Source organism: Callithrix jacchus, chromosome 16 (assembly GCF_049354715.1).
Source record: "Callithrix jacchus isolate 240 chromosome 16, calJac240_pri, whole genome shotgun sequence".
NCBI lineage: Eukaryota > Metazoa > Chordata > Mammalia > Primates > Cebidae > Callithrix > Callithrix jacchus.
In genome coordinates this window covers 63356098-63365464 of record NC_133517.1, presented here as the reverse complement: position 1 = coordinate 63365464, position 9367 = coordinate 63356098, and positions in this window count along the sequence as shown.

The following is a 9367-nucleotide window of genomic DNA, read 5'->3' as shown; positions in this document are numbered from 1 at the left end:
ACAGCACATTTACTGTCGTATGGATAACACATGAGAATAAAGACGATTTTTGAGAGAAAAGTAGTGATGAGAAACAGACAAAAAGATATCTTGCAACATCAAGTCACTTATTCCTGTCTCAGATATACCTGGATTTCTATAGTTAATATTTATAACATTGTTTGTTCGCTTAAGTTACATCAGGTTGAGATCTTGACACCCCAAACTGAAGGAACACTGGCTAGTAATTGGAATTGGCATTAGAAGTAGGGACAACGACTTTGAAAACTGAAATGTGGAAGTGGCTTTTGTCAAGATGAGATAGGGGCATCTTCATTAATCACTCTCCACTCCCCTCACCTACTTCGCTAGGAGGACATATTTTGTTGCAAAGCTGTACGGCATTGGGTTACAGGTTTCTTGTGGTATCCTGAAACTTCGACCATGTGCCTAACAAAACCAGAATCTCAGTGACTTAGTAGAAAAATGTGATATCAGCCTGTAGGCTCTGTTCTTCGTTCTTCAGTAAATTTCAACAACAAAAAGACAAATTGATTTATCTAAAATCACAAAAAAACCTGTAGGCATTTCTACATAAAAAGTTCTTTCTAGACAGCCTCAGCAATGCTAAACTGGAACAGTCAAGGCAGTAAAGTCCTCTGTAGAACTGGAAAACTAAGTGTTTTACCCCATGGTAAAGTTAGTTTAAGCAAAAACGGGGTAGTGAGAAATGTGGAAGATTAGATTCTTCCCTACCTACACAAGGTAATCATTCCCTATGGCCTAAACAACCTGGATGCTGTGGTGGGGAGGAAAGAGGATTATCTTCACCTTATCATCCTAGCCTTTCTTTCACTTTCCTTTGAGGTAGAAGACAAGACAGAAGCCATTAATCTGATGGTCAGAATGTCAGGTCTATTGATAAGTGATCAAAAAGGTAGGGTACTTATTCAAAGATAATGACCAGACATGTTCTGGCATCAGTCTTGCAGACTGGTATTTTAAAGAATACTTGAGACTAAACACCAAATATCAAAAAAAATAGGTTTGGATGGCACATTCCCTAAGACAGTCCTAAGGCTCATTCAAGCATATTCAGCAAGGATTCAACCATAGAATTGGATTTTTTCTTACTGCTCAACACCTTTTAGGAATGGCCTAGGATGATGCCAGAGAAGGGAGTTCACTCAGAAGGCAGATTCTGTGGCAATCATGTCAGTTGAAAAAGGAACTCAGTATATTATTAAGAAGCAAGACAATGCGTGATGCACATTTCCATCCCCATCCATTGAATTACTGTGTATCTGGCCACTGCATATTATTTCTTCTTCCTCCCTTTTTCCATGAGACAATTATGTTGATTAACATTTTACCTCGGGACTGCTTATTAGAGAAAGCAGATAGTGACATTTATCATTAGCTGAAAGTTTACAGAATCTTTTTTATGCCCCAATAGATATCAGAGAAAGGAAGGCATAACATTTAAAAACCCTGGATTTGAGATACAATTTTGGAAGCAGTAACTATAAAGCGTAGCTGTTATATTGGGAAAGAGTATTTTTTTTCCATTTTTATATGCTAAAAAGATTTTGTAAATATTCCAGAAAATTCAAGACTTGATTGTAAACAGTACACAAGACTCCTTTCTTCTGGTAATTAGAAATAATCTCCTTTGGCTACCACCGACATGGGCAAAGCCACATTTAGGTCTCTAAAATTATTCTGTGTCCTGAGGTCGTTTCAGGGTCAGCCTATATCTTTATTTGGAATTTTTCTGCTACCACCATTGAGGGATGGTCTTCTCTGTTCTCAAGAGTCTTGGAAGTTCAAAGATAAATCCCTGAACCATTTGGTGGCCAATGTACCTTTTTGAGGAAGATAAAATCAAGGGGGAAGAGACAAGGTGAGCCCAGCATAGGTTCTTAGTTTTGGTCTCTGGTGTCCTCAGAACTTTATGGGTTCTTGTGGCTCCCAATACAATTATATGAACCAAGTTAATATCTTTCCAGTTAATTCCCTTTGTCATTAAGCTGGTTAAAAATGGGTTTCTTCCCCGTCTCTATTAAAAATACAAAAATTAGCTGGGCATGGTGGCGCATGCCTGTAGTCCCAGCTACTCGGGAAGCTGAGGCAGAAGAATTGCTTGAACCCAGGAGGCGGAGGTTGTGGTGAGCCGAGATTGCGCCATTACACTCCAGCCTGGGTAACAAGAGCGAAACTCCATCTCAAAAAGAAAAGAGAGAGAAAAAAATGGGCTTCTTTCACTTCTATCAGAAGAAGTCCTGAAAGGCACTGTTATCTTTTCTATGGAGTCATTGAACATGCATGTAATATAACTGAATTTTTTAAAATAATTACACGAATTCAACCCAAATTACTAACTCACTGAACACTGTTAATTAAGACAGAATCAGCATAAAAGGCAGAATTTATATAAATCATTTACAGCTTTCCAATTTAAACATTTATTGTCCTCACAAACAGTATGACTCAATCAAGTGTTAAAGTGAACGAAATATGGCCTGAGAAGGACTCTGTACTTCTATATTTGAATTCTTGTGGACGATCTGCAACCTAGTTTAACAGGAAGACAAGATAGAAAACCTAATTTAGGAATATGCAACTGTAACTCTAGCTGAGTCTTGGCCAATCCCAGTGGCTATACTTCAACCATTCAAAGACTGCTGAGTGTTCAAACTGTTCAAACAAGACAAATGCCGAGCTGTAACCAATCCAACTGTTCTGCTCCTCACTTCCAATTTCTGCACCTCATTTCCTTTTTTTTGAGATGGGGTTTTTCTCTTGTTGCCCAGGCTGGAGTGCGATGGTACAGTCTTAGCTCACTGCAACCTCCGCCTCCCAGGTTCTTCTGCCTCAGTCTCTCAAGTAGCTGAGATTACAGGCATGTGCCACTACACCCAGCTAATTTTGTATTTTTAGTCGAGACAGGGTTTCACTGTGTTGGTCAGGGTGATATCAAACTCCTGACCTTAGGTGATCTGCCTGCCTAGGCTTCCCAAAGTGCTGGGATTACAGGCATGAGCCACCGCACCTGGCCATTTTTTTGTCTATAAATCTTCGTCCATCATGTTGCTGTGCTGGAGTCTCTGTGAATTGGCTGTGAGTCTGGGTGCTGTCCAATTTGTGAATCGTCCATTGCTCAATTAAACTCCTTTAAATTTAATTCAGCTGAAGTTTTTATTTTATCACAGGTGTTGTAAATGTTCACTCAATAAATACTGTTTAGCAAAAAGGCAGCAAGGCACAGTGACTGAGAGCCTGGGCTTCATAGCAGACAAGGCCCAGGCCAGACACCCATTATCATCTACTAACGGTGCAGCTTTGAACGGCTTAATTACCCCTAGGCCTAATTTTCTTTAACTTTAAGATTAGCATGATACTAGGAATGTTGTTAGGGTTAACTGAGTAATATAAGCAATACTTTCAGTATTACTGTTGTATATAGTTTATGATCTATAAATCGTGTTCTCATTGATACTCTCAGCCATGTACTCAGATGTTACTAATAGGATGAGAGAGTCCCATGTGTATCAGTAGTCAGAGTCAGGAACATTTATTCCCACAATGCTCTCTGGGCATTATTCCAAACTATCTTGGTACCAATCAGTAAAAGAGCCTATGCAACCACTTTGTGCAATGCCCAGTCCTGAGTGCTGCGAGATACCTTGAATGATGCAAGAAAAGGCCTGAAATGAAGCGCAGAGAAAGAAATAATTTAGACACTCAAATGCTCACTTTCCTACACCACCTCTCTCTTTTCTATTTCCTATGTAACCAGTGGAATACAATTATGAAAAACTCAATTAAGATAAGCTTGTCTTAAAAAATTAAACACACATTCAATTTATATCATTTCTTAGAATTAGTTTGGTAGGGAAAAATTCTCATAATACTATTAAATTTCCCATTCAACTCTCAGTCAGAGAACAAGGGCTGCTGGCAATAATTGCTTTTTAAATGACTCACTGCAACTCAGTGTAAACCCTGCTGTAATTATAGTCTTGCAGAGGAAGTACCTTATGATGAAAATTTGGACAAATCCAAAATATTATTTTGTTCTTTCTGCCTCTTTCCATGAAACCTTTTCAGTCTTTCACTTCTGACAGTTACCTAGTAAGTCCATTTAGAGAAATTATCATTTTCCCTTGAAAAGCTAAGCAGGCAAGTGTTTAGGTAATAGAGCCATAGAATTGTCCTTCAAGTTGGCTTAGAGAGCTTTCAACTGTAACTCTTGCCCCTGCCATGCTCTGGGTATCTGCTTCATTGATTGTACTCTGCAAAACTGCTTTTTCTATTTTTCTGTGCACATGGCAGGTAAATGACCTCTTAGCACAGACATGAAACAGACTCAAATCTCAGGCACCACACCCTATTACATGTTTTCTCAATGCAATGTCCCAATTCTAAATTCTGGGCAAAGAGAATCTAGTTAGCCCAGCCTGGGCAAGGGACCATCCCTATTTGCTAAGTTCTGGCCAGGGAGGAAAGCTCATGAAGCACAAACAATTCTCACCCTTTGGAGGGCAGGGAATGCAGTTGTATTAGAGACTGTGAGTTAACAGATGCCCAAAAATGTTCTACTATGCACAATGTATTTCTAGTTTGCTGAACAGGAAATTGAAACCCAGAAAATCATAGCCCATTAAGTCATCAAATTGGTGAGTGTGTGGCTTTGAAGTCAGATTTTTCTGACTATAAAGCTTGCAATTTCTATTAAATTAGTAGTTTTTATAGTTAAGTGCACAATACATTCCACTGGCTTTAAGAAGAAAATGTCAATAGTACATAGTCAAATTCAGATCAAATTCAGAATAATATAGTAATGGTGGTGTGTAAATTACTTATATCTGCAGCATACAAGTCAAGAGATAAAACTATTAAAAATAACTGTAACTATATAATTTGATAAAGAATATACAAAGTGACATCAAAAATGTCCCAGTTGACAACTTTTTACATTGTATATGGGAGGGGAAATTAAAAATTTGAAAGTTTTATATGCAATTAAAGTTGTTATTAGCTTAAAATAGACTGTTAGGTGTTTATGTAAGCCTGTGATGACCACAAAGCAAAAATCCATAGCAGATATTTAGGAGATAAAAAGAAAGAAATCAAAGCATATTGCTATAGGAAATCATCAAATCACAAAGGCAGATAGCAAGAAAGGAATAAAAGAACAAAGAAACTACAAAACAGCCAGAAAATAATTAACAAAATGGCAATAGTAAATTCTTACCTTTCCATAATACCTTGAGGCATACCTTACCTATTATTTACCTTGAATGTAAATAGATTAAAATCTCTAACAAAAAGACATAGAATGGCTGGATGAATAAAAAATATATATATAAAATTTAAAATTAAAAAAATTAAAAATAAGACCCAAGTATATGCTGCCTATCAGATATTCACTTCAGCTAAAAGAGCACTCGTAGAATGATAGTGAAAGGATATAAAAATATACTCCATTAAAATGGAAACCAAGAGAGAGCTGATTAGCTATACTTATATCAGATTAAATAAACTTTAAGTCAAAAGCTGTAAAGAGAGGTTTACATAGTGATACAAAGGTTAATTCATCAAGATGATATAATAATTATAAAAACATATGCACCTAACACTGGAACACCTAAACATATAAAGCAAATATTAATAGAGCTGAAGATAGAAATAGGTAGAAACACAATAATAGTAGAGAACCTCAATATCCCACTTTCAAGAATGAATAGACCGTCCAGGCAGAAAATCAATAAGAAAACATTGAAATACACTTTAGTCCAAATGCATCAAAAAGATATATACAGACACGAGAAGATGGCACTGTAGTACCAACTCAGGATTGCAGCTCCCAGTGAAAGCACAGAGGGTGAGTGGATGCCGCATTTTCAGACAGATCTTTATTGCTCACAGACCAGGAGATTCCCAAGTGTAGGAGGCCCACAGGCCGCCAGCACGGCTGTTTGGGCCAGCGCAGCTCTTTGGGCTGGTGCAGCTGTTTGGGCTGGTGCAGCTGTTTGGGCCAGCGCAGCTGTTTGGGCTGGTGCAGTTGTTTGGGCTGGTGCTGCAGCGCAGCAGCACTCTGTACAAAATACACTGGTTTGGTTGCTCTGTTAAACCAGCAATTGGAAATTTCAGAAGGCAGATTAGCGCATTCATCTGATTAAATGGGACTTAAACAGAAAGCCAGGCCAGGAGAATCCCAGGCAGCAACATTGTTTCAGCCGGCACAGTGGGTCACCACATGGGAAATCACACAGATCCCAGCACCCTTTCAGCAGGTGACTGGAACACCTGGGAGAGAGTTAACCACTCAACTTTAAAAAAAAGGGCTCTGAGGCAGGGAGCCAGGTGATCAGGCTTGGCAGGTCCCACCCCCACAAAAACAAACAAAACAGCAATTGGAAACTCAGGGTTGAGAGTTTCATAGCAAGCACAGCTGAACCCAGGATGGTACAGCTCGGTGGGTGAGGGGCGTCGGCAATTACCAAAACACTCAACCCCTACGGAGTTACTCTGCCGTTGCTGACACAGCCTGCTGTTGCTGAGGCAGCCCGCCATTACACAGGCAGGCCACCATCACAATGGCAGTTCTAACCACACCCATATAAAGACTACAGGGGATTACACATGGCAGCAGGGCAGAGCCCACGGTAGCAGAGCGAAGCCCACGGCAGCAGGGCACAGCCCACAGCAGCAGGGCACAGCCCAGAGCAGCTCATCATAGCCACTACAGGCAGGCAGTTACTAGACTGCATCCTTGCTGGGCAGGACAGTGCAACGGATACTCATAAATAAAGCCCTAACTCCCTGGGACAGAGCACCTGAGGAAAAAAAGGGGCTTTATGAGTTCTGCTGCAGCAGACTTAAATGTACCTGCTTAGCAGCCCTGAATGAACAATGGAGCTCACAGCTCAGCACATGAGCTCCTAAAAGTACAGACTGTCTCCTCAAGCAGCTCCCTGACCCCCATATATCCAAAGAGTTCCCTCACAAAGGACTGAACAGACTGACATTTGGTGGAAACCATTCAGGGACAAAGATAGCAGAAGAAGAATCTGGTAGCAACCCTCATGGTTCTGCAGCTGCTACAGGAGTTCCCCAGGCAAGCAGGGCCTGGAGTGGACCTCAGCAGTCCTACAGCAGAGGGGCCAGACTGTTAGAAGGAAAATCAGAAACAAATACTTCATCATCAACAATCTGGACATCGACTCAGAGACCCAATCAGAAAATCACCAACTACTCAGACGACAGGTGGATAAATACACAAAGATGAAAAGAAACCAGTGCAAAGAGGAGGAAAACACCCAAAACCAGAACACCTCGCCTCCTACAAGGGACCACTACTCCTCACCAGCAAGGGAACAAAACTGGACAGAGAATGAGTGTGATGAAATGACAGAATCAGACATCAGAAGGAGGGTAATGAGAAGCTTCTGTGAGATAAAAGAACATGTTCTAACTCAATGCAAAGAAACTAAGAACCTTGAAAAAAGATTTGAGGAAATGATAACAAGAATGGACAACTTAGGGAGGAATAAGAGTGAATTGAAGGAGCTGAAAAACACAACACGAGAACTTCGTGAAGCATGCACAAGTGGGAGAAGAGTGGAGATATCCAAAATTGACACTGTATTGTCAAAATTGAAAAAGCTAGAGGAGCAAGATCAAAAAAACTCAACACCTAGCAGAAGACAAGAAATAACTAAGATCAGAGCAGAACTGATGAAAATAGAAACATGAAAACCCCTTCAAAAAAAATCAATAAATCCAAGAGCTGGTTTTTTGAAAAGATCCACAAAATAGACAGACCACTAGCCAGACTGATAAAAAAGAACAGAGAGAATAACCAAATAGATGCAATAAAAAACGATAAAGGGGAAATCACCACAGATCCCACAGAAATTCAAACCATCATCAGAGAATATTACAAACAACTCTATGCACATAAACTAGTAAACCTGGAAGAAATGGATAAATTCCTGGACACTTGTGTCCTCCCAAGCCTAAACCAGGAGGAAGTCAATACTATGAATAGACGAATAACAAGGTCTGAAGTCAAGGCAGCAATTAAGAGCCTACCACACAAAAAAAGCCCAGGTCCAGATGGGTTCACAGCTGAATTCCACCAGACACACAAAGAGGAACTGTTACCATTCCTTATGAAACTATTCCAAATAATCCAAAAAGAGGAAATCCTTCCCAAATCATTTTATAAGACCAACATCATCCTGATACCAAAACCTGGCAGAGACTCAACAAGAAAAGAAAACTTCAGGCCAATATCCATGATGAATATAGATGCAAAAATCTTCAATAAAATACTGGCAAGCCAGTATGCAACAGCACATCAAAAAGCTTATTCACCATGATCAAGTAGGATTCATCCCAGGGATGCAAGGCTGGTTTAACATATGCAAGTCTATAAATGTAATTCACCACATAAACAGAACCAAAAACAAAAACCACATGATTATCTCAATTGATGCAGAGAAGGCCTTTGGCAAAATTCAACAGCCCTTTATGCTAAAAATCCTCAATAAACTCGGTATTGACAGAAGGTATCTCAAAATAATAAAAGCTATTTATGACAAACAAACAGCCAATATCATACTGAATGGGCAAAAACTGGAAGCATTCCCTTTGAAACCTGGCACTAGACAAGGATGCCCTCTCTCACCACTCCTATTCAGTATAGTACTAGAAGTTCTAGCCAGAGCAATCAGGCAAGAAAAAGAAATAAAGGGTATTCAAATAGGAAAGGAGGAAGCCAAATTGTCTCTATTTGCAGATGACATGATAGTATATCTAGAAGACCCCATTGTCTCAGCCCAAAATCTCCTGAAACTGATAAGCAACTTCAGCAAAGTCTCAGGATACAAAATCAATCTGCAAAAATCACAAGCATTCCTGTATACCAATAACAGACTGAAAGAGAGCCAAATCAAGAATGAACTGTCATTCACAATTGCTACAAAGAGAATAAAAAACCTAGGAATAAAACTAACAAGAAATGTAAAGGACCTCTTCAAGGAGAACTACAAACCACTGCTCAACGAAATAAGAGAGGACACAAAGAGATGGAGAAATATTCCATGTTCATGGTTAAGAAGAATCAATATCATGAAAATGGCCATACTGCCCAAAGTAATTTACAGACTCAATGCTATCCCCATCAAGCTACCATCAACTTTCTTCACAGTACTGGAAAAAAACACCTTGAACTTCATATGGAACCAAAAGAGAGCCCGCATAGCCAACTCAATTCTAAGCAAAAAGAACACAGTGGGAGGCATCACACTACCAGACTTCAAACTATGCTACAAGGCTACAGTAATCAAAACAGCACGGTACTGGTACCAAAACAGAG